The sequence below is a fragment of the Lepidochelys olivacea genome (assembly GCF_965140295.1).
Source record: "Lepidochelys olivacea isolate rLepOli2 genome assembly, chromosome: 12".
In the NCBI taxonomy this organism is placed as follows: domain Eukaryota; kingdom Metazoa; phylum Chordata; order Testudines; family Cheloniidae; genus Lepidochelys; species Lepidochelys olivacea.
In genome coordinates this window covers 22,038,935-22,064,318 of record NC_140422.1, presented here as the reverse complement: position 1 = coordinate 22,064,318, position 25,384 = coordinate 22,038,935, and the positions used below count along the sequence as shown (strand labels likewise).

At 38.0% G+C, this 25,384-nt stretch overlaps 2 long non-coding RNA genes across 2 annotated transcripts in view; one reads left to right on the top strand and one right to left on the bottom strand.

The window, feature by feature from the left end:
• LOC311529152 overlaps window positions 1–25,384 on the top strand; it is a 345,672-nt gene that overhangs the window by 318,457 nt on the left and 1,831 nt on the right. Inside the window, exons 7-8 of the long non-coding RNA XR_014713779.1 lie at window positions 7,630–7,711; window positions 10,434–10,751. This is a non-coding gene — a long non-coding RNA (uncharacterized lncRNA). The remainder of the gene's footprint in view (window positions 1–7,629; window positions 7,712–10,433; window positions 10,752–25,384) is intronic.
• LOC311529153 overlaps window positions 15,337–25,384 on the bottom strand; it is an 82,329-nt gene continuing 72,281 nt past the window's right edge. Inside the window, exon 5 of the long non-coding RNA XR_014713781.1 lies at window positions 15,337–15,507. This is a non-coding gene — a long non-coding RNA (uncharacterized lncRNA). The remainder of the gene's footprint in view (window positions 15,508–25,384) is intronic.

The window sequence follows — 25,384 nt, the reverse complement described above, 5'->3', positions numbered from 1 at the left end:
TTTTAACTGACAGCATGGTACAAGAAGTCTGCTAGGCTGACTCTGGTAGGCAAAGCAAACTTACTTTTATCATTATTGCCATTTTTACTGTTTATTACAATACTGTACGTTAAATTTACAGTATTGAATCATCACTTGGGTATAACATGTGTAGCAATAACTAATTATTTGTGATAACTATTAGTACAGTAAATACAACTTATCTGTGTTATAAAAGTGGCATTAATAAACAGAATTCCATAAATGCCAAATGTATAACGTGATCATTCTAAAGCAGTCTAAAAATATGATGTATTGTAGCTAAAGACACAAATGCCTGTGTGTGTAGAGGAGGGGAGAAGAGGACTGGTTTGTGCTTAGAATGTTTTTTGATGCATAAATAGAAGCATTAAATAATTTTGAATACCTTGTTTCCTAAAAAAGATTAGTAGCGCTTCTCTAAGTGCTAAATTGTATGAGAGTTATTGTTCACACCAGGCTTCATACTGTATTATTCCATGTAGCTTTAAATAACCAAGTCCAAATTATGCTCAGCAAGCTGTTGGGAAAGCTTGGGGAAAGCTGAGAGCTGAAGAGCCGATTTGTGCCCTGACTTACATTCTGTGCAACCACACTGATTTCAGGCTAGCTGCCCAGGGTACAAGGCCGCACAGAGTTTAACTTGGAATGTTTTCAGTTTTGATTTAACTCGGCACTTTTTTCTGGGTTTAGCTTCACATTCCAGTGTAAAGCAATGACGTGCCAAGACAGTTTACAAAAAGGAGCTCTTCCCTACCCCATTTCTTCAGTTCTTCCTCTTGTTTTTTTCATTCTGAGTGAAAGCAGTTTTGTCTATGCTTAGTGTCTCAGATTTAACTTGAAAAATGTACTTAAAAAAATCCTACATACTCAGTTATCAAACTTGTGTTGGATCATAATTGGAATCATACAATGCAAACTTTCCACTTGACTTCAGAGCACAACAAAGTATATTCTTTGTGTGAAATCCACATGATATATCCAAATGTGCATAGACTATTTTCCTAAAGAGATGGGTGAATCAGTTCCTATTTTTTTGGAATATCTCAGTGAGGCATCTTGGGGCTTGCACTGCTCTAGTTTCCAAAGAGATCCCATTTGCTATGCTATATCTAACATCTTAGCCATTGGGGAGCACAGCTGCAGCAACCTTGGTTTCGAGCAACTAGAGAGCAAGCCAGCTACAGGGATGCAAACTCTCAGTGTAAATTTGTTTTGCCTGATTTTATACAACCCTTTTAGTTGGTTTAGGAGTGACTTTTTATGTTGCTAATTAGAGAGGCTGAAATAAGGGTAGTTTGGACTAAGATTCATCTCCCTATCCTAATATTTTAGGTATCTTTGCAATGACTTTATTCCCTTGCATAATATAGCCACAAGAAAAACTCTACTTTTAGAAAATATTAAGAGAGTGACAGCAAGTGACAAAGCTAAGATATTCAAACCTAGGCCAGATACTAACTCAAGCTGTGAGAATAATTTCACATACCAAGTGAGAGAGATGAAATGAACATTTCCACTGTGTTGTGGGACAAGGTGAAAGATTCAACCTTTGCAACATTTATGTTGTGAAACTGTCAATCCTACTGTAATTAAGCTTGAGTCTGCTTAATTTAACAGTAATAATCCAGGGCCAGATATGTACGTAGGGCACTGCCCACCTCAGACACAGAATATGCTCCTATTCTGCAAGTAGTCCCAAAGAAATCAGTGAAACTATGTGTGCAGTGAGTAAGGGGAGGCAGAATCTAGCCCTTTTTTGCCTTTGAACTACCCCTTATTGTTCTTGTTGTGATTCCTGCACTTCCCCCATAATGTTTGCAGAGCTTCCTTAGTGGCCAACCTCATCCTCAAGGCACTGCTACTAATTATAATCACGTAGAGATCTGTGGCTAGAGCTTCCCAGGGCTGCAATATCTGTTCTGTTGGTGCCACCACATCTTGGTAAACCCCCTTTAATGAGATCACCCCAGCATCCATGGCCTCCAGAGTAGGAAGTGCTGCTCAATCTTTGCAAACCTCCTCACCATAGAACAACCCAAGGAAAACACTTATAACTTGCAGTTATTATCCATTCCCTGTGTTCTTCCACGTGAGGAGGAAGTCTAGTCATAGAGTACTGCTGTAAAGTCCTTCAATCAACGTGATAATATCACAGTTTGGCTCCATGCTCACAGGCTGTCCCAAACTTTGTTATAGCTCTGTTTATTAACTGTTGTTAAACTTGGCTGTACTGGAATTAGATGAGCCATTTTTGAGTTATGAGGCTAAGAACAATCAGAGTTTTTCTTTTTGCCAACTTATGACTTCAAAAAGACTACTTCTGAAAACTTCAGACTAACTTTAGACCTTTGTCCTCAATCAAAGCCATTGTAAAAGTCTAATTTTGCCTCATGCGGTTTTGTATTTTAATACCTATTTATTTTATTCTCCATGGATATTATCATTTTGGTGAGAGGTCTTGCAGAAATTATAAGTAATTGGAAATGTACATTGAGCCATGAGAAAAATAGGTAAGCGACATTACAGATTTGTGAGAAATTAATGTGGTTCATACTTTACTATATTTAACTGTTGGAACTTGCCTGAAGTCCCAGACACAGTTTATAGTATTTCCTGAGTGACTGGCAGAAATTGTAAACTCCACCTGAAATCTCATGCAAGTCACAATCTCCAGAAAATGTTTTGATGGTGCTTGTAAACTTTGTCAAACATACTAACACTAGAGACAATGGATGAGAGAGGAGCTTCTTCTTTTTTTGCTTTTGGAATAGGATCTCTGTTCACCTCTGGTTCTAGTAGCTCCCAAAGCTCCTTCACATAAAAGCAAAAATGTGGTCCTCATACCGGAACACCCCTACCACAGCCAGAACTATGCTGTCCTCCTCATGCTTCCCCATTATGAACCCTTTGTCTTCTGTTCTGAGTTATAACCTCACTTTTTCCTCAACTCCAGTCATTGTCTCATGACCCTTGCTACCCTAGATGTCTTTAAAGACCAAGTTTTCTGCCCCTTCAAAAAGTTAGAGGATAGGATGCACAGAAGGCCTTTGGGCCTCACTGAAAACACCTACAGGTGAAGTTGAGCTTAAGCCTTTCAGGGAGAGTTGTCCTAGAGGAAGGGAAGATTGAAGCCTGAAACTCAGCCCAGTTTCACTGCACCATTAATAAGTGCTGTGGTTTTGTTTCCTTACAAAAGTTTTGGACATTTCATTCCTGTGTAAGCAATCTTGGAAAGACCCTTTAAGGAAGCTGTTAACCTCTGGTGGCATTGGCAGGAGAATTTATAACCTCAGTGAGTGCTATTTTTGAGATACCCTTTTGTACCAGCAAATGTTGTTCTTCTAGGGGTTATAAAATCTTGAAGTGTATTTGGCAGAGGTTTCAAGTTTTCAGAAACCTCTGTTTAAAGGATGCCAAATGCCAATTATTAGCTTTGGATGAGGGAGCTAAGGTTGAGAATACATTTTATTTGAAAAAAGTTAATGGAATATTTTAATTATTTAAAAAATATTAGATTGAAAGTAAGAAAATTAAAATTTCCCCAACTATTCTTAATTCTACCTGTCTCCTAGCCTCACATTCAAAGATATCCCCACTGCCTCCAAAGCTTCTAAAAATCTCTGTTTAATCTAAATCATGGGCACTCGTTCGGATAAAAAATTTGAATACAGTAATAGCTACTGAATTGCTAATCTGGTACTGAATAAGAGATTGAGACTTGTCTCTCCACCAGAGCCCCTTTTCCATTAAAAAAACAGAGACTAGAGTATTTCATATAATTTTCCACTATAAGTTGGAAATCCTCCCAGTCCGACTTCCCACTACTGGCTTGTTATCCCATTGAATCTTGTGTCACTTCCTTAAAATAGGTAAGACTGTGCAGTATGTTGCTTATCTTCCTGATTATAAACTGGAGAGAATACCCTCTCTTTAGACCATCATAGGTCTATCTGCATATGTAGAAGACTCACAACAGTTACATACTAAACTGACAGAGCATCTAGCCCTCATGAAATAAAAAATATTTTCTTTATAAATGTCATATTGCTGTAATTTACGTGCTTCATTAGATGGATTTCTTAATTCACAAGAAGATGTCAAGTGCATATGTGTAACAATGTGGACCCAGAGATCACATTTTCATAACACTTTACAGTATGAATTAATTACATTAACAAGACCCCTATAGGGTGGGTGAGTGTGATGTTACCCATTTTAATGATCCATAAACTGAGGCACAGAGAGGTTAAGTGACTGACCGAAGGCCACCAATGATTCAGATCTTAGTGCCCTGCCCTAACCACTGGAAAGTCCTTCATCTCTTACACTACACCTTTAACTCCTCTAGAGGCCTATGGACCAGTTCTCCAAATACAGAGTTTCAATACAGTGTTTTTCCATACAAACAAATACAGAGGTTTTTGTGAGAGCTGTTACTACAATCTGGTTACTGCACTGCCCCAACAAGAGGGTTTAATTTTAATTTGTTAGAATGAATAAAACCAAAACACCCTCACTTGATAGGGATTCTTCTGGGAGCAAGCATGCAGGCCTTGGTAGGCTGGTGTGTAACATGGACTTGACCTACACTGACTTTTTTGTGTTTGTGTAAAAGTTTGTATAAATTTCCTTTCAGAATGGGAGCTTGTATGCCAAGGTTTAAAACGAGTGAGTGAATTTTTATAGTTCCATTATAATGGAAATGTTCACCTTAATTATTGCAACGTGAATGGCTTACAAAATAATATATGGAAAGTGAAGTAAATAATGTAAACATATAATTATGTTTTGTACTATTATGTCCACAGAAACATAAAACTAACATTATGACTTTAAAAAAATGAAACAGAACTAGAGGTGCCTAGTTAGTTATTTTGATCCCTTACCAGTTTCCTTCCTCCTCCCCTCTTCAAAAAAGAAAATAAAATCCGCATGCTTTAGGAAAAAACTGTTTCTGTCATATTATTACTTCTGAAGACAAACTCTGAGTGCATGGACTTTTAAACAAGTGCTTTATCCTTGAAAATTAAAATAAAATATTTTCATGTAATCAGTAAATTCTGTTATGAAACTTTATAGCAGCTACATTAAAGGATAAGAGTAACTACTATTTTGAAATTCTGAATATCTTATAATTAGACCAGCCCTTAAGAAATATTCACAGTTAAGGCACATTAAAATATATTCCACAACATGGAGACAGCCCTGACAAAGAAACATTATTCTTAGATTTACAATTAATTACCCTTATGTCTATACCTTGCATTCAATTTGCATATCTTAAAAGTGCTGTAAATTTCATAGAACTCCCTTGTTATTTAAGATCATTATGCTTAGTAAAAGTTTCTATAGTGATAACTTTCTCTTGATTATGTAGTTGTGAGGTCAGTAAATCTGGCTTTACTTTGCTCTACAATGTTATAATTTTTCTTTTTGTGTGTGTTTTTCATTATTTTGCTCCTTGTTCCTTCTGCCCTCTCATTTATAATCCCCCGAAGAACCAGTAGATAGAGAAGTCTGGCTAGAAGATGAAGTGAGTGGTCAGATTCTCAGATGTTATCTTTTTCCCAGAACGCACTGGTACTGGGTGTCTGACATGTTCTATACATCTTTCTAGTGTCAACCTCATTAAACAAATACAACTTGATGTATAGCTCTCAAGAAATGAAATTTCATGCAATGAATTTGTTCTGTTCCAGCGTCGTCTTCTGCTTCTTCTCCTCCTCCTCCTCTTTCTCCACATTCCCCCCGCACCCTTTTTTGGTCAGCAGTGGTTTTGTGCATGCTTGATTTCTAGTTATAAGTTTAGATGGGCACTAGTGATAGTTTCATAATAGTTTTGGCAGAGTGTTTCAGGTCTTTATGAAAGTTTCATATTTTAAACCAACTACATCAGGTTTCCTACAGTCTCAGTAAGGATTAGCCTTGTATAAAATATGATATAGTCTTTGGAATACTGTTCAGTATGTTTACTTTGATCAGACATACATGTAACTGTGTTTTAAATATGAGACACACCTGCTGTCACCTGCATATTGTAAATGTGCTGAACTTTCGTAGGTAACAGGGTCTACGTGTGCTAGAACTGTGGTTTATGGTCTAATTCAAGGTTAACACAATACCCTCCAAGCTAGAAACACACTGAACGCTTTGCCAGAATAGTAAATAGCACTTTTATCCTTTCCCCCCTTCTTTAGCCTAGAAGAACTTAAAGAAGAAATATATTTTAAAACTAAAAAAACTCTCCATTTAATGAGACTATATATTATTTACAGAACAATGCCACTAAACACAATTAGTGCTGGTTTCACCACTGGGTGGAATTTGGAGGAGTTGAATCTTTTTTTTTTTTAAATGCAGTTTGTTGCAGTCATTTCCTGCATCTAGGGCCATGCTCCAGTTTTAATTATGTGTAAAAGTATAGCATATAAGGAAACAGCAACATACTGTATACATATTTTTAGATGCTTTGTTTTAAAAATACACGTCTGATACTTGAAAAGTTTGTCCCCATCCTGTCCCTTTTATAAAAATAAAGTCATTTTATTTGTTATCTTAAACAGGCAGTTTCCCATTACCACCTCCTCAGTATTATTAATTAAAGTTATTTTTTTAAAGTTAATGTGACTATCATTTCCCTGTTATACCTCACTGGAATAGTGCATTATTTAAAACCAGCCTTGGAAGAAAATAGCAACCATTTTAAACACTTGCCTCCTGCCCAGAAACAGAATAATTTCTATAATGGTAAGCAGAACTATTATCAGTATTATAGTAATTATTAATTATGGTTAATGAATTAAATAAAGTTCCTGAACACTGTTCTTCGTTTTCTTATAGACTTAGCCAGTCATCTTATACTTTAAAGGTGAATCTGTCTCTCGCGCTCTCCTTTTTTAAAATGAAAGTATCTGTTTTTTCCCCCTTGGGACATAGTGTAGAATATGTGGGGGAGCACAGGAAGGGAGATTTAACAAATATATTCATCTCTGATTCTGAATTTCTCTCAGGCCTTTTAATATATAAGTAGGTTTGAAGATCTAAAGTAACTACATGTATCCTGATTTTTATGGGCTGAATACAAGAAAATATGAATATGGAACTATTCGAGTTGATTCTAATATAACATTTCTATTAAAATGATTTTTAAAACCCTACCCAAAATTCCAATAATTCTGTTTAAAAAAATATAACACAGCACTGTAGATTAGCTACCCCTGGAATACCTTGGCAAAAGTATTCAAGTAGCAAGAGTTTTCCTAGTCTTATGTCCTATATACATCTGTTAAATTACTCAGAGATCTCATTAAATAAAGCTAATGTACTTGTAAAACAGTAGGGAGAGACAGTATATCATTGTAACTGTTAGAAAGAGCCATTCTGGCAAGGAGGGAGCCAAGAAGGCTAGGTGTATGCTGGTCAGTGTAGATGTTTCTAGGCCATAAATCTTGGCCCTTTCCTGCCTAGTTATTGTGTATTTCTTTAGGTGAGAGATTGATTGTAGCAGTGGAAGATGAATTTGCCCAGACCCTTTCTTCTTCTTTTTTTTATACTCCTGATGCCTCGCCAAGGTGATAATGCTTTTTTCCCTGCAATCATTTGTTTCAGATTAAAAGCATGAAGAAACATAAGAAGGCTCATCTCTGAAGTCAGGCAAACATGAGGGCATGAAGACATATAACTGTCCCAGGTGTGAGGAGAGTGCATTTTACCCCTGCTGGATTTATAACCGGTTTAACTGGGGGAGAATCATCAAGAGTAAAATCCATGGAGGAACCCTAATGTTTCTTTAGTGTGCATTTTAAGCACATTTCAATTCTTAAAAATGCTGCTAAGCTATAACATTATTAAATAGGACTGCCAAGCGATTAAAAACATTGCCATTAATCACATGATAAAAAATAATTGTGATTTATCACACGATTAATTGCACTGTTAATAATAGAATACCATTTATTTAAATATTTTTGGATGTTTTCTACATTTTCGAATATATTTCAATTATAACACAGAATGCAAAGGGTACAGTGCTCACTTTATTTTTTATTACGGATATTTGCACTGTAAAATACAAAAGAAATAGTGCTTTTCAAATCACCTAATTCAAGTCCTGTAATGCAATCTCTTTATCATGAAAGTTGAATGTACAAATGTAGAATTATGTACAAAACAATAAAAACATTCAAAAATAAAAAAAGTAAAACTTCAGAGCCTACAAGTCCACTCAGTCCTATTTCTTGTTCAGCCAATCGCTTAAACAAATTTGTTTACATTTGCAGGAGATAATACTGCCCGCTTCTTGTTCACAATGTCACCTGAAAGTGAGAAAGTGTTCTCACGGCATTGTGGTAGCCAGCGTCGCAAGATATTTACATTCCAGGTGTGCTAAAGATTCACATGTCCCTTCATGCTTCAGCCAACATTCAAAGGACATACTTCCATGCTGATGATGGGTTCTGCTCGATAACAATCCAAATAAGTGTGAACCAATGCATGTTCATTTTCATCATCTGAGCCAGGTGCCACCAGCAGAAGGTTGATTTTCTTTTTTGGTTGTTCGGGTTCTGTAGTTTCCGCATTGGAGTGTTGCTCTTTTAAGACTTCTAAAAGCATGTTTCACACCTCGTCCCTCTCAGATTTTGGAAGGCACTTCAGATTCTTAAACCTTGGGTTGAGTGCTGTAGCTATCTTTAGAAATCTCACATTGGTACCTTCTTTGCGCTTTGTCAAATCTGCAGCAAAAGTGTTCTTAAAATGATCAACCTGTGCTGAGTCATCATCCGAGACTGCAATAACATGAAATATATGGCAGAATGGGGCAGGTAAAATAGAGCCAGAGACATACAATTCTCCCCCCAAGGAGTTCAGTCACAAATTTAATTAATGCATTATTTTTTTAACGGGTGTCATCAGCATGGAAGCATGTCCTCTGGAATAGTGGCTGAAGCATGAAGGGGCATATGAATGTTTAGCATGTCTGGCACGTAAAGACCTTGCAATGCCAGCTACAAAAGTCCCATGCGAATGCCTGTTCTCACTTTTTGGTGACATTGTAAATAAGAAGTTGCAGTATTATGTCCCATAAATGTAAACAAACTTGTTTGTCTTAGCGATTGGCTGAACGAGAAGTAAGACTGAGTGCATTTGTAGGCTCTAAAGTTTTGCATTGGTTTGTTTTTGAGTTCAGTCGTGTAACAAAAAAAATCTACATTTGTAAGTTGCACTTTCACAATGAAGAGATTGCATTACAGTACTTGTATGAGATAAATTGAAAAATACTGTTTTTTTTCGTTTTTACATTGCAAATATTTATAATTAAAAATAATATAAAGTGAGCAGTATACACTTTGTATTCTGTGTTGTAATTGAAATAAATATATTTGAAAATGTAGAAATACATCCAAAAATATTTAATAAATGTCAATTGGTATTCTATTGTTTAACAATGTGATTAAAACTGCAATTATGACTGATTTTTTTAATTGCAATTATTTGTTTTTAGTTCATTGTGATTAATCGACAGTCCTATTATTAAAATATTACTCTGTTGCCTATTTACTATTGTGCAAGTCACAGGAGCAAAAAATACCCCTGGATTATACCGTGTACTGAAAGGGGGAAATGGGGTGGGGAATGGGAGAGGGCAGATACTTTTCATGAATATATATAGATGCTGAATTTATAAGGATCAATATAGTCACAAATGTTGTACAACATGTCAGGATATCATAAAAAGCAGGCAGTTCTACATAAAATACCAGCTTAATCTTGGAGATTTTAAAGCCTTGTTAAAATGTGGATAAAGTCCATATATGGAATGGCAGCATTCAAAAGGTTGAAGTTGTATATCTGCGGTGCAGAAATTTTAACCATTACATTTGAATGTCAGTCGACTCATTTGATCCCAGTTGGTATTAACATGTAAAAAGTTAAGACCAGGAGACACATCAGTATATTATCTTTCCCAAAAATATTTGTTGTGTGAAGACTATGTTGCTTAATGAATAAACTTGACCTTTAGCTCACTGGGATCTGTGATCCTGAAATTGATTTGGTGGTGTGAGCTACTTTAGTAGGCAATATATTACATCACAGAACTCCTAAGGCATAATTTTATTAAGCACAGGCCTCGCTGCTTAACTGGGCATAACAAGAGGGATCGAGGTAACAGAGTGGCCCTTCCAGGTTCAGGATGAGGTTATTCACAGGTAAATAGATACCACGGTGATAAGCAGGGTATGAGAACCTGATTAGTCGGTTTTAAAAAACTATGCAATGCATGATTGTGGCTGCCAGCCAGTTAACATTCAAGACCACATATGCTCATGTGCATGTTTATATAATACAGACCTTGAACATGGTTGCACTTCTAAATAGTAGAAATTCTACTTTCTCTGTTGTTTTCTTGCCAGACTTGAGATACTCAGATAATACTTTCTACAATCCTGCCTGACAAAGTTACTTAGTAGTAAAGAAAAAAAAATACAGCAAATAGAAGATCTGGATCCCATATATTTTTTCATCAAGAAACTTTGAAAGTCAAGCAAGTATTTTTTATCTTGACCTTTTTGCAACACTGCCCCATATTCACAAGTTGTCAGCACATGTTTGTCTGGAGTCATCCGTCACTGCCATCCGTCACTCCTCTGCCATTCCCATCAGTCCCATTATCTGGGATCAAGAGAGAGCTGAGGATATAGCCTGAAGGATCATTAAACCTCAGCTTCCAGGTACGGCACGTAGTCCAGGTGGCCTGTTGTTATTTATAATAAAGAAATAACACAGCAGAACTGCCTGATAGTGGCCCATGAGGCCTCCTGAAAGGACAGGCTGAGGGATGTCATCACTGAAGGACAGCTAAAAGTGGACTTCCTTCCCCACACACAGTAAACAGAGAGAATTTATTGAACATCTGTTCAGTACATGGCTGGGAAGATTGATTAATTTAATTGCTCACACTTTGCTTAAGTAACATTTGAATACTTAATGTCAGGTTTGAAGGATATTACAATGTTTCCTCATACACCTTCTTTTTAAAGAGACAGAGTTTCTTAGGGCTTTTGGTGTCTCTCAGGGAAGTTGAAATGCATCCTAAAATTTACTTTTTATGGGAGTCTGTAAAAGGAAGCAAGTGGGAAAAGCTGCCTTTTTTTCATAAAAGCAACTGGTTATTTTTCATATTTTGGCCATCATGATATACCATTAATGTAATGAGGTTGGATCTTCTTCACTGAGTGGTGGTAATTTTCCCTCTGGTATCAACTGTAGAGACAGTTCAGCATATTATATATTTCTGTACCCTTTAACATAATACCATGATCGTATTGAAGTAGATGATGAGTTAAAGCTGCAATAATTTATTGCAAGTTCTACTCAGGCAGTGTGTTTGGGAGGAAATTTGTGAAATCCTCACAGGAAAAAAATACATTAATGGAGTAACATTAAACAATTGAATGTCTGATATCATTCCATCATCTATGCTTTAATTAGATGATGTTTTCTCAGTTGTGTGTCATCCAAAGGGATATTACCCTTATGACCAACATATAATAAAACCCAAATGAAAATACTAAAGGACACTTAGGGGTTCAGTGGTCACCATGAAAAAGGAAAACTTTACCAACATAGTTAACACAGCTGTTTCCTATTCTAAGAATAGGGTTCATTTCAGCATTTCACAGTTCCAGTGTCTGTTGACTGCTGATAAATGCAGACAATATAATGGTGATCATTGTATGGTGGAAAATAAATGTGAAGTTGCATGTTCTGCTACACAATAAAACTGTGCTGCCATCTCCACCAATGGAGGTTAACCTAATAAAAATAGACTGACAGATTTGTGGTTCTTGTAGAAAGGCATTTATTTTTGACTCCTAAAAGCTCAAACCTCGGTTCTCTAGTAAAGATGTTCTTTGATCTTGCTGTGCCACTGGTAATTTTAAGTCTGATATACAGATATGGCATCTTTAAATATTTGTCTTACTTTTTGTGTAATTTGCTTTGGAACTGTTAGTGCAGTAAATAGGAAATGATACAAAGTTACATAGTCATGTATTTTTTATTGTCAGAGATACTGTATACGATATTCTCACAGCAATGCTTAAATCTGAGAGAGTAGGGATTTAACAATGCTGCATTACTAATTTACTACTTTCAAACAGTAAAAAGAAAAGCCCAGAAATGAAAGGTCTCATATAAGGCTGCACAAAACAGAGCAATGGTATCATGTGTGGTACTTAATAATGGTACTGGCATTTTGTTAGCATCTCTACAAGGAAAAATTGTTCTTAGAAAAGGATAATCTACAGTCAAATCTGATGGAAGTCAAAAGAAACATTGGCTGATTTCTTTGAAAGATGCCAGTCTGTCCCTGAATTTGACCGTACACAATACATCCTGCAACATCGAGTCAGATTGTCAAGGCCAAAACCAGGTGCCTATGTTACTTGTATCCTTCTACATCAGTCATACTGTAGGGAGCAGACAATTAATTCTGGAGCAAAATTGAAAGTCAGAGGCAGAGTGTGAAAGAACAGAATGACAATAATAAAGTGCCCCTGCCTCACATTAATCTCCCTCACTTCAGGGCTGTCAGAGGCGGCCTGGCGGTGACTAATGCCAAGCTTTGCATACAGTGGTCACAGACATGAGCAGCATGCTCCCTTTACAGCATCCGCGATTCGCTTTGTTGAGTTTTTGACTCCTGTGGAATCATTGAAAAAACATAGCCACTGGTCATAGATAGCAAGGACCAAGTTCCTTCATCATATACCTATTGATCGATGTGCAGGTTCCCAGGACTTTGCTTAAAAAAATGGAAACCTGACAAATACAGGGAGCTTAAACTAAGTTTCAGAACAGATGAGTTCAGCAGATAAGGGTTAATAAGTTGAGGAAGTGCATATTATGTGCCAGCCCAAGCACTGAGACAAAATGATCTTGCACCTCTCTAGATGTGCTAATCCATTAACATTGCAAAAGACTTTGATGCACAGTTGGGAATTGTGTTCAATTGATTTTATTGTCATCTTTTTGCACAAATAGTAAATAGGCTAACATTTAAGGTACAGTGTAATTATTCTAGAAAAGCAAGACATCAATGTAAAGTTTATTGTTGCAGACCAGACATTTTGACAGGAATACTGTAAAGTCCCAGACGTGTCACTTGGTTACTGAAAAGGTTAAAAATTGGTGCATAGTGTCGGGGAAGAAAAACAGTAACAACAAACAGCATTCAAGAATCACAAGCACTTCAGTGGGAAAGTGGAAATATGTCATGTAAGAACACACATCTACTGTAGGAGGATCAGTGTACCGAAGAAGAAAGTGAAACATACCTAATGAAAATGCTTCCTTCTCTATCAGTGTTTCAAGGCTATCTCTCATTACTTAGAGTGCAGAAATAACTTTCATCTCCAATTCCTCCTTTTATTGCATGCAAACCCCACACATGCCAATGTGTTGTGCAATTTGATATGGCTGTATCTGAAAATTTTATTTATCTTTTCTGCTAATTGTGGAAGAAAATTCCCACACAAAATTAACATACTTGCTAGGCTATGTTGCTTCTTCCTTTATATACAAGTATGCTCAGGAGAGAAGTATGCTTTTTGTATCATTTATAGAGTGTTATAGTTGACCAGGAAAAAAGCATGTATGGGCTTGTGTTGTATTTGACCAATAGAGAAGCATTCATTAGAATCTGAATTAGACCAGGAAAGAAGCATGCAATCGTTTGCTTTATTAGACCAAGAAAAGCATATAGATAATATATATATATATATTTGTCATGTACAGCTCTGAGAGTCTTTTTTTTTAAGCCAGGAGAGAAAAGCATGTTTACAGGTTCATGTTGGGCTTGAGTACTACACCATCACACAGGGGTTTTTTTTTCCTCCTTCTTTAAACAAATTTGCTCCCATTAATAGTTCAAATCTCTCACCTGGGATTTAAAATAATACTTCCCATTAGATTTCGCAGTTAGTCAGGGTGCTTGGCTGAAAATGCAGTTGTGTTTTTTTCTTTTAAGCAACAAATATACAGAAAGTGCAACATCCCCAATATATAGCATCAGCAGTGTTTGAATCTGGGGATTGAAGCACTGGAGCCTTTACTGCTTCAGTGAAAGGAGAAGCTCCAGAAGGCTGTAGCCTTCACATGAGCTAGCCTTTACAGGAGGGGGCAACACACATTTTACAAGCATGTTATAATAGCATGAAATGAAGTAAGTTTTTATAACAGGTAATATGCCGCACATTGCAAAGGATGCAAATATAAATACATTTCACAATATATCTGCCCCAGTAGCTTTAGGATCACAGTTAAGTATGATTCTAAACAGCTAACAGTATCTAGTAGTGGTGGCAGTGTGGAGAGAGGTGGGAGTAAGCCAAGAAAATGTAACTGCTGTCTTGTCTTGTGTATTCCTGTGCAATGCTTCCATCAAATGGTTGGTCTGCGATGAGGATAAGGGACCTACTGCTACTGCCAGTTAAGTGAAAGCAGTGAAGAGGCATTGGGAAGGGGTTGGTGCTAAAAGGTTAGGGTTGTGGTGCTGGCTTTTCAGGCTGTAACTGAGATTTCTGTTTCGTAACTGGATTGTTACAACTGAGCCTCAAACAGTTTTCTGCCAAAGTCAAATGTAACTAGACAGATGTGTCTTCCTGAGCAATTTTCATAGACTGAATATCTTGCAAAACTTCATTAAGGGAAACCATGTAAACTCACAATTTGATGCTTTGCCCTGGGACTGACTGGAAACCTTTTTCAGTAGAACCACTTTCAACACCAAATTCATACAGCATTTCTATGGAATATTTTGGCTGATTTTCAGATCAGAGCAGTATATTTAAAGCAAGATTGATACCAGTACATCTGTATTTATGTTTCAAAACAGCATTGTTCAGAAGTTGTGAATAAATCATTGGTGTATAAATCCTGCATCCTCAGTTGACCTAGATGTGGTAGATTTAATTATGTCAATGCTGAGTACTTTTAAAGGTCTTTTTTTCTTTGCAGTTTTATATTCAGGAATCTTTTTAACTGATTGCACAAATGTGACTCCCCCAACCCTCATCTTCTTTGTGGGTTATGGGTATATAATATATCTGTCTCTCTTCTTATTCAAATGTAAGAAATAGAAAACAAAGAGAGAGGCTGGAGTTTTATTCTACTATGAGAGAAGTGAAACCTTCATTTAACATCTTCAGTGAAAAATAAAAACCAAACAAGCAAAAAGCCAAACATTACTGTGGGCAGAATTGAAACAGTAATGTATCTTGCTTTCTGTATGATGATATAATAAATAAGCTCTGCTGGACCCAAAGCATGCTCAGTTTAGGTCTAACAAGAAGAGTGTTCCTATTTTCCCAGTGAGGGTGTATCATCTTGCTGTATCTGCTGCTGTTCTCATGCTTGCAGTGGGCATGCTCTGGATTCCATATCCCATGAAATCTGGGGTGAATTCAGGGTACACAGTGTGGTTTCCTGCACCAAGATGAGAGAACACAATTTCATCCTCCAGAATTAGAAAACTAAGAGATGGTCCAAGAGGTCAACTGATGCTTAATTTTTTGAAGGAATACTGAAGGGAGCAAGGAGGACCTGTCTTTGAAAGTTGATTGAGATTATCATTTGGTTTTCTAGGCTTATGTAAGAGAAACTTGGAAGAATTAGAACAAGTGGAGAGCTTCAAAAATGATATCACATTCAGCATCTTCATTGCAGAGAAGTTAAGATTTGAAGAGGAATGAATTACAATTTCATCCCTGTTTGCAGTGTAGTTGTAGCTGTTTTGGTCCCAGGATGTTAGAGAGACAAGGTGGGTTAGGTAATATCTATTATTGGAGCAACATTTGTTGGTGAAAGAGACAATGAAAGAAACAAGTTTTGAGCTACACAGAGCTCTTCTTCAGTTACACAGAAGTTGGCCCAATGAAAGATATTACCTCACCCACCTTATCTTTCTCATCTTGTCCCTAACAGTTCAGGATTGAGAGAGATTGGTGGGCTGAAATGAGAAGTTTACATTGGCAGTGCCATGCGGTACCTATCCTATGAACAAATAGAAGTCTTAATTCTCCAGTGCTGTCTATCTGCCATCATTCACATTGTATTCATGTAGGGCAAAATCTTAGTCCAATTGAAATTGACTGGTGTTTTGCCATTTTTTCCTGTGGAATCAGAATTTGACACATAACCTTAAAAAATATGAATGAAAAATACCACAGTAGAAGGATTCCTGGTGATTCTTAAACAAAACATGACAAAATATAGAACAAATCTTGGAAACAAAACTGGGAAAGTGTGTTTTTGGTTTTTCTTTAACAATCTTCAAAAGACATCTACTGTTAATGCTACCCATGGTGAAAAAAGTGGAATCATGCGTAAGTAAATAGCATGAATCAAATACATAAAGCTAAATAAAGGAAAGCTATGGTGACATTAGGGCATTACAACACAGTATAGTATATCCGATTTTCAGCTGGCCTCACACTAATCTTTGATTTTTAACCTCAAAATTGTGGGTGTAGGTGCAGTTGCACATGCAAATCTGAATTACCATTTGTATGCACAAAATTGAGCCACAGTGCATTACATATGATCTTAAAAAATGAAGAAGTCATGTGGTTTCTGATATACTGTCCCTTAAAGAGATACATAAAAATAAAGGGAAGTTCTATAAATGTTAGAAATCAACATTCTTGCAAATAAACATAATTTACAATACTGTGTAATTGTATCATACAGTAAATTCCAGGAACACTTGCAATCACCTGCCTTGAGAACTATTGCTTATGGTGACTATTCTTACACTTTTAACGTGTTCAAACTGTCTCTCAATGGCTTTCTCGCATAGACACAATGTTTGAGGTAGTTTGTAGGAAGACAGATACCCACTTCTATAAAGGAGATCTTTGTTCTCTCACAGTACTGTATCTCCTTGTACATTTACTCCAGTGACGAGAACACGTTTGTATTGGTGTGACTTTTAGTATCAATGTGATGTTTGTGATGCATACAACAGAGATTATTTAAATAGTTATGCTCTTTTTATGAGACCACCTTCACCACTTCCCCTGTGTTCCTGTGTTTTCTTTTCTTGGTCACAGAAAATTGTAGCCACTGCCAGAACCCATAATCACCTTCTGAACAGAAGGGAAACATCTCTCTGAAGATGGCTGATGTGACACCCCTACCTTGTCCAGAAGCTGAGATAGTAAAAGACTTTCAGATTCAATTTGGAAATTGAAAATCTTTTGTAAACTTGGTTTTCACCAGTATAAATTGATTTTATACTTCTTCAGGATGATTTAGAGGCAGCAGTTACCAATAGAGATTCAAATTAGGTTTCTGCAGCTGGAGAGAGAACCTAAGGGTACAGCAAATACTTTCTCTGAGGAGAACTGAACCGTCTCATTCCTGAAGGTTCAGTAACTGAGACACTGTGTCCTGCCTGTCACCTCAGTCTTTCTGATTGGCTCTATATAAGCACTTGGGATGAGTTTGAAAAGTGCTAAGCGTTCGCCTAACTGTGCTCCTTTTGAAGTCAATGGGAGTTTTACCCCTGACTTAGATGGGAGCAGGGTTAGGAGAGTGCTGAGTGTTTTTGAAAATCCAGCCCTTGAAGGTTGCTCTCAGGTTATTCTCACCACAGCCAAGAAGACTTGCTCTTGGATGTAGATCCAATCAGTTATGAAAGATTTAATTATGTTTGTCAATATCTTGATGCAAAACATCTCTACAATAGTTGTTCATGACAGTGATTCCAGATGATCTGTAGCTGCTAATTCATTTATTAAAATGTCTACATTTAGATATTGAAGAGACCAACCTAATTCCTAAAGTCTAGGTAGCTCCTTAATTGAAACTTTCTCATTCTTTAAGATAACCAGTTCTAGTGCATGTAAATTGCTACTGCAAGGATCTTGTCTTGTGTCCTCACAAAATGGGTTTGATAGGTTTTTATGAACCAGTTCCAGTGTAGTGGCTATGAGATTTCAGCTGGATTTGATTACATATAAGGAAGGGGCAAGTCCTGACATACTAAGCTCCCCATGTAAATAAGGTACAGTAAATTAAAAATGGAGCATTAAGCAAAGGGACACAAAAACATACAGGATGATAATATAGTTTTTCTTTTAAAATCTAGCTCCTTTTGTCTAATAAAGTATTGGAATATTTTGGCGGGAATAATACATTATTTTGTGTACGGTGTGAATTGGAATTTTGATAGACAGAATAAGCTGCAATCCAATTCTAAACTATAGATTTTCAAGCAGATTGATGCAACAAATTGTTAGCAAATAGCAGTTTGAAATTTGATGCTAATTAGACATAAGGCAAATATGTGCCATGACAAATTAGCAGCAAACCATACTGAAGAGGATTAGCAAGAGCTGGCACAGAGACTGCTCGATTTTGCATACTTTCTTGTCTTAGTCTAGGAAGTCTGAGCCAGTTTTCCTTCTCTGTAAATAGGAAACCAGAGCAGAGATCACAAGCATGCTAGAATGCCTTTAATTGCATATTTGAAATTTTTTAACTTTTTTAATCCCATGAAAGTTTTTCTCCATACCACCAGCTTTATTATTTTGGGGGATGATCAAGAACTTTATGCATTTAATGTTTGAACTAAATACAATATAAGGTAAGTAACTCATGGGATTATTTACTTATGCAAGTCTGTTGAACTTCTAGATATAAGAAATAAAATCCCCATTCTTATTCTAAACACCTTTGCTTAATTTCCTGTCAATCTGAATATTTTTCAGCAGACTTACTTACTAATTTCATTAACAAAGTAATTTTTGTTAGGAAAATCACATTTTCAATTGATGCACACCAGGCTCTTGTAATATTTAGAATCTCAGTCAAACTCATCTGGCTATCTAGAAGTGATAATCAATTTGTGTTTACAATCCAGACTGAAACAGCCAGCCAGCCAGTCTTTAACCCAGTTCTTCAGACATATGCCTGAATACAAACTTAACCATAAGCATATATTTAGGTCTGAGAACAAACTACTTTTATATACATAAAGGGGACAATAAAATGGGTGCAATATAATTTCAGAACCAAAGAGAAACATTTAAGGGATCAATTTGTATATATGCATGCAGGTGATGCAAAACAGTACATGCATAATTTGTGCATGTGGATACAGTGACTTCCAATTCATTCACAGTAACTGCTTGAATAAATGATCAGCTAGATTTGTAACTGGATATTTGCAAATGCAGTTACCTTGGTTGTGCATGCAGTCACAGTAATAATGTATGCAAATTATAATAATATAATGTATGTATGCAATTTATTGTAGTCCTATCTTAAAGGCAATACATTACTCTATTTGGGAGGCACATGTCCTCGATGTTAGAACAGCCAACTATGAGTCAGGATTCCCATGATCTGTTTTCCAATCTGCCATAGATCTGTTGTGTCATCTTGGGTAAGATATTTCCTCTTTCTGTGTGTCTGTTTCTCCAGCACTAAAATGTGGATAATACTTTTGCAAAGTGCTTAGCCATTCTGGATGTAAAGTTTATATTTTAAATGGTGTGTGCATGTGGAGTTGGTATTTTTTGTTTTGAGTTAAAAAGAAGTAGCAAGAATCAAGTCCAAATTGCAGTAATTTTGTAGTGTACCTGACCTTTCTTATATATAATTAACATCTCTAAGTATTGAATTAAAGATTTAGTCTCTTGAAATTCCATTGACAATTTTGTTAACATTGAGAATACTAAACAGAAGAAACACTAAAAATGCCTTTTTGTTAAGATTAAACAGTTTACATTATTGTCTTGAATTGGGAGTCCCAGGTGTAAACCACTATCCATACCATACTCTCACATAACATTTGCTGATGAGTACTTTGCAAGTTTAATTTCTAGATATGTAAGATGACATGTTTATTCTTCACATAATCAATGGGTAGATTAGTAATTCTTAAATACTATTCTGCTGTCCAAATCTTAATTTCTAGAGCATACAAAATACTTAATTTATTAGCTGGTTTAAGATTATTACTTGCCTAAAAAGATTTTTTTTTAAATTCTCAACATTCTTATGACCATATATGGACCAAAAATTGTATGAAAAAATTCAGAGGGATTAAGACATTATGTGGTTACATGAACACAAACAGTTCATTGAGCAAATTAAATAAAGTGGAAAAATAATAGTAAATTAGTCACAAAAAAGATATTTAATTTCTTTCTTTAGTCATAAAAAGAATTCCTCAGACCGTTTTAAAAATGAACTATAACAAATTTTGCTACAAAGCTTTCTTTATGTACAAACAACATAATGCCCACCAAGGATTTAAAAAAAAAAAAAAGGAAGGCAAATTACACTGTAACAAAAGTTCATTACAAACCATCCGTGTGAAATTCTAAAAACATTGTGTTATACATTATCCATGTTGTTCATTCTATGCGTGTATAGGCCATGGTCCTACAAGTGACTCGGAGTGGGCCTAGATTTGGAGTTAAAGAAAGCCTATATGTGCGTGTTATGCTAGAACTATACACCATTATTTTAATGTAACCTTTTTTTCTGCTCTCCTCCTCACTACTGTTTTTTGACTCCACCTATTGTGTCATGTCTGAAATTCAGGCCCTAATCCTGAAGTTGGACCCTCATGCCTAGGGCGCTACCAAATTCACTGTCCATTTTGGTCCATTTCACAGTCATCGGATTTAAAAAATTGTAAATTACATGATTTCAGCTATTTAAATCTGAAGTTTCCCGGTGTTGTAATTGTCGGGGTCCCTGACCCAAAAAGGAGTTGTGGGGGGGTTGCAGGGTTATTGTTGGGGCGATTGTAATACAGCTACCCTTACTTCTGCACTGCTGATGGCGGCAGCGCTGCCTTCAGAGCTGGGCAGCCGGAGAGCAGCGGCTGCTGGCCGGGAGCCCAGCTGTGAAGGCAGAGCCAGTGCCAGTAACAGCACAGAGGTATGGATGGCCTGGTACGGTATTGCCACCCTTACTTCTGCGCTGCTGCTGGTGAGCACTGCTTTCAGAGCTGGGCACCTGGCCAAAAGCCTCTGCCCTCCGGCTGCCCAGCTCTGAAGGCAGCAGTGCAGAATCATAGAATCTCAGGGTTGGAAGGGACCTCTGGAGCTCATCTAGTCCAACCCCCTGCCCAGAGCAGGACCAATCCCCAACTAAATCATCCCAGCCAGGGCTTTGTCAAGCCTAACCTTAAAAACTTCTAAGGAAGGAGATTCTACCACCTCCCTAGGTAACGCATTCCAGTGTTTCACCACCCTCCTAGTGAAAAAGTTTTTCCTAATATCCAACCTAAACCTCCCCCACTGCAACTTGAGACCATTACTCCTTGTCCTGTCCTCTTCTACCACTGAGAATAGTCTAGAACCATCCTCTCTGAAACCACCTCTCACATAGTTGAAAGCAGCTATCAAATCCCCCCTCATTCCTCTCCTCCGTAGACTAAACAATCCCAGTTCCCTCAGCCTCTCCTCATAACTCGCGTGTTCCAGACCCCTAATCATTTTTGTTGCCCTTCGCTGGACTCTCTCCAATTTATCCACATTCTTCTTGTAGTGTGGGGCCCAAAACTGGACACAGTACTCCAGATGAGGCCTCACCAATGTCGAATAGAGGAGAATGATCACGTCCCTCGATCTGCTGGCAATGCCCCTACTTATACACCTCAAAATGCCATTGGCCTTCTTGGCAACAAGGGCACGCTGCTGACTCATATCCAGCCTCTCTTCCACTGTCACCCCTAGGTCCTTCTCTGCAGAACTGCTGCCCAGACTACTCGGTCCCTAGTCTGTAGCGGTGCATTGGATTATTCCGTCCTAAGTGCAGGACTCTGCACTTGTCCTTGTTGAAGCTCATCAGATTTCTTTTGGCCCAATCCTCCAATCTGTCCAGGTCCCTCTGTATCCTATCCCTACCCTCCAGCGTATCTACCACTCCTCCCGGTTTAGTGTCATCTGCAAACTTGCTGATTATGCAATCCACACCATCCTCCAGATCATTAATGAAGATATTGAACAAAAGCGGCCCCAGGACCGACCCTTGGGGCACTCCGCTAGATACCGGCTGCCAACTAGACATGGAGCCATTGATCGCTACCCGTTGAGCCCGACAATCTAGCCAACTTTCTACCCACCTTGTAGTGGATCCATCCAGCCCATACTTCTTTAACTTGCTGACAAGAATACTGTGGGAGACCGTGTCAAAAGCTTTGCTAAAGTCAAGGAATAACATGTCCACTGCTTTCCCTTCATCCACAGAACCAGTAATCTCATCATAGAAGGCAATTAGATTAGTCAGGCATGACTTTCCCTTGGTGAATCCATGCTGACTGTTCCTGATCACTTTCCTCTGATCTAAGTGCTTCAGAATTGATTCCTTGAGGACCTGCTCCATGATTTTTCCGGGGACTGAGTTGAGGCTGACTGGCCTGTAGTTCCCAGGATCCTCCTCCTTCCCTTTTTTAAAGATTGGCACTACATTAGCCTTTTTCCAGTCTTCCGAGACTTCCCCCGATCACCATGAGTTTTCAAAGATAATGGCCAATGGCTCTGCAATCACATCCGCCAATTCATTTAGCACTCTTGGATGCAACGTATCCGGCCCCATGGACTTGTGCATGTCCAGCTTTTCTAAATAGTCCCGAACCACTTTTTTCTTCACAGAGGGCTGGCTACCTCCTCCCCACGCTGTGCTGCCCAGTGCAGTAGTCTGGGAGCTGACCTTGTTCATGAAGACAGAGGCAAAAATGCATTGAGTACATTAGCTTTTTCCACATCCTCTGTCACTAGGTTGCCTCCCTCATTCATTAAGGGGCCCACACTTTCCTTGGCTTTCTTCTTGTTGCCAACATACCTGAAGAAACCCTTCTTGTTACTCTTAACATCTCTCGCTAGCTGCAACTCCAGGTGTGATTTAGCCTTCCTGATTTCATTCCTGCAGAAGTAAGGGTGGCAATACCATGACCCTCCTAAAGTAACCTTGCAACCTCCCTTCTACAACCCCCTTTTGGGTCATGACTCCCAGTTTGAGAAACGCTGGTCTCCCCCGTGAAATCTGGACTTTTGTGTGCTTTTACCCTTTACTATACAGATTTCATGGTCCATGATGCGTTTTTTATGGTTGTGCATTTGGTAGGGCCCTACTTATGCCCTTGCCAAGTTCCACTGAAGTCAGTAGGCCTCCATGCTGGCACAGAGGACTGCCTGGGCAGATCAGATTGCAGGACTTCCTTTCTGGAGCTTTAAGGATGTAAGCTGTCTTCAATAGTGATGGTGTCTTTGTTTTTTGAGAAAGGCCTGGCACGCTTATGGGCACTACAAACTCATAAAAATAATCTTGTTACTCCCCTGTACAAGATGTTGCTTTTATTAATGTGTCATATGCACATCTTTTTACCTTCAGTGTACTGCCACACATTTAATTTTCCTATTCCTCTATGCTCTCAACAACATTTTTAGTTCTCTTTCTGTTTTCTCCACACAAATGCCTTTATTGATACTTATTTGGTAATGGAAAGATGTTGCTGTTGCTACAGGCGTCAGTATGGCTGACCCCAACAAATAGCATCTGTTACCTCAACCACTGTACATGTTGTTCCTCAATTTTGCAAGTTTTCCCTCATCTGATTTGGCTTTTCAGAGGCTCTAGAAAGTGCTTTCTACACTAGCTGATCAATGCATTGTCACATTATAGAGGGACTTCCTCAAGTAAGAGATCCCATTTCCAGACTCACTGCAGCAGCACTCAGTATTAGAAACCAATCCAATTTTCTTAAAGGAGTTAGGAATTTATATTCTCTACAATTTTTTCCTACTCCTTATTTCAACAGGAAATACTCTGCTAAGGTGTATTTACCTTAGTTCTCAGGCAACAACCTTCTTTCAAATCTAGAAGGGATGTTTTGCCATAGCTAAAAACACAGGGACTCTACCCTCTGTGAAGGCAGCAATGTTGAGTTCTTGGTGAAATAGGAGTTTGAATATATGGAAGGAGTGTGATAACCTGTCAGTTGGTAAATTTGGGCTAAGAGTACAATTAGTTGAAAGGGACAGGATTAAGCAGCTTAGGGTCAAAAGTTCTCTTTAAATGGTTATAATTGTTAAAGGAAATCAACTTCAATCCAAGGGTCAAATTCTGTGTCTTCCCCCGGAAAAGGTCGAATGAGGTTGGCTCAAAAATTTTCTGCCCTTGTTCTGGCTCCAAAGAAAGCCCACTCCTCACACCTTCAATGAGAGCATTTCTGAGGAAGTACCTGGCTGCTTTTTACATATTCACATACAGATGCCCTCAGCTATTGCCCCAGCATAGTTTATTCTCACCCTGCGGGCTGCTTAAAGCAAGAATGCAAACATGTTAACATCCATCCCCTCTACTTGACCAGACTGGCAGGGGATAGGTTCCCTTGGGGTCCTGGTAAGCCTGGCTATGGGCATTGTCACCTGTCCCTGCAGCCTAATTGGGCCATTCAAAACCTACTGCTTGGACATCCCCTGGCCTTGGGGCTTTTAAGGTTCTTCCTTGAGTGAATGGACATTTGACACCCAACCTGCAATCCCAACCCTTCCCCACCTCCTTTATCTGGTTATGTCCATTGCTGCAGTTGAGTTATGGGTTATGCAAGGTTTACAGGTCTGCTCTTCCAGTAACCTAGTTGGGTTGGAAAGGACATTTCTTAATGGCAAATTAACTGTTTTTCTGTCCACAAAATATCTAGAAAACTTAACAAATGAGATGTTTTCATGAGTACATCCCAACTTTTGTAGGTTGCAGTGTGAGTTCTTTATAGTTTTTATGGATTGTAATTCCAAGATTGTGGCCAGATGGTGATTGGCCTGCGCCTGTTGTTTAACACAGGGTAGGATTCAATGTGTTTGCACAGTGTGCACCTTTCACCTGTGCCGTTAAGCTTCAGACGTGGAGAAGGCAGGAGGAATTTGGATGTTTGGTGCCAAATATCTAGGTTGGTTGTATGGAGAGCCCCATCTTAAGTTATGGGTTTAGCTTGCATGCTACCCACTACCTGCGGGGTAGTAGTTTGGATTGAGGGAACTGGTTGGTATCTTCATTTACCTTCATGTCATGTTTTAAAGTAGCAGACTTCCGGGCTACCCATATCCCTATGTATTAACCTTATTCTACTGCAGTGTTTGTCCATTCTGCTTTTCCAACGTATCTATGGACTTGTCTGTGGGGCAATTCAGCCACGTTCTCTGCACTGGCTAGAATTTTGTGTTTCAATACTTTAAAGAAAATCTATTTTTTCCCCTGGAAACTGTCTGTCTGTCTTTTAATTTTTTGTTGGAAAATTTCTTTCTTTCTTTCTTTCTTTCTTTCTTTCTTTCTTTCTTTC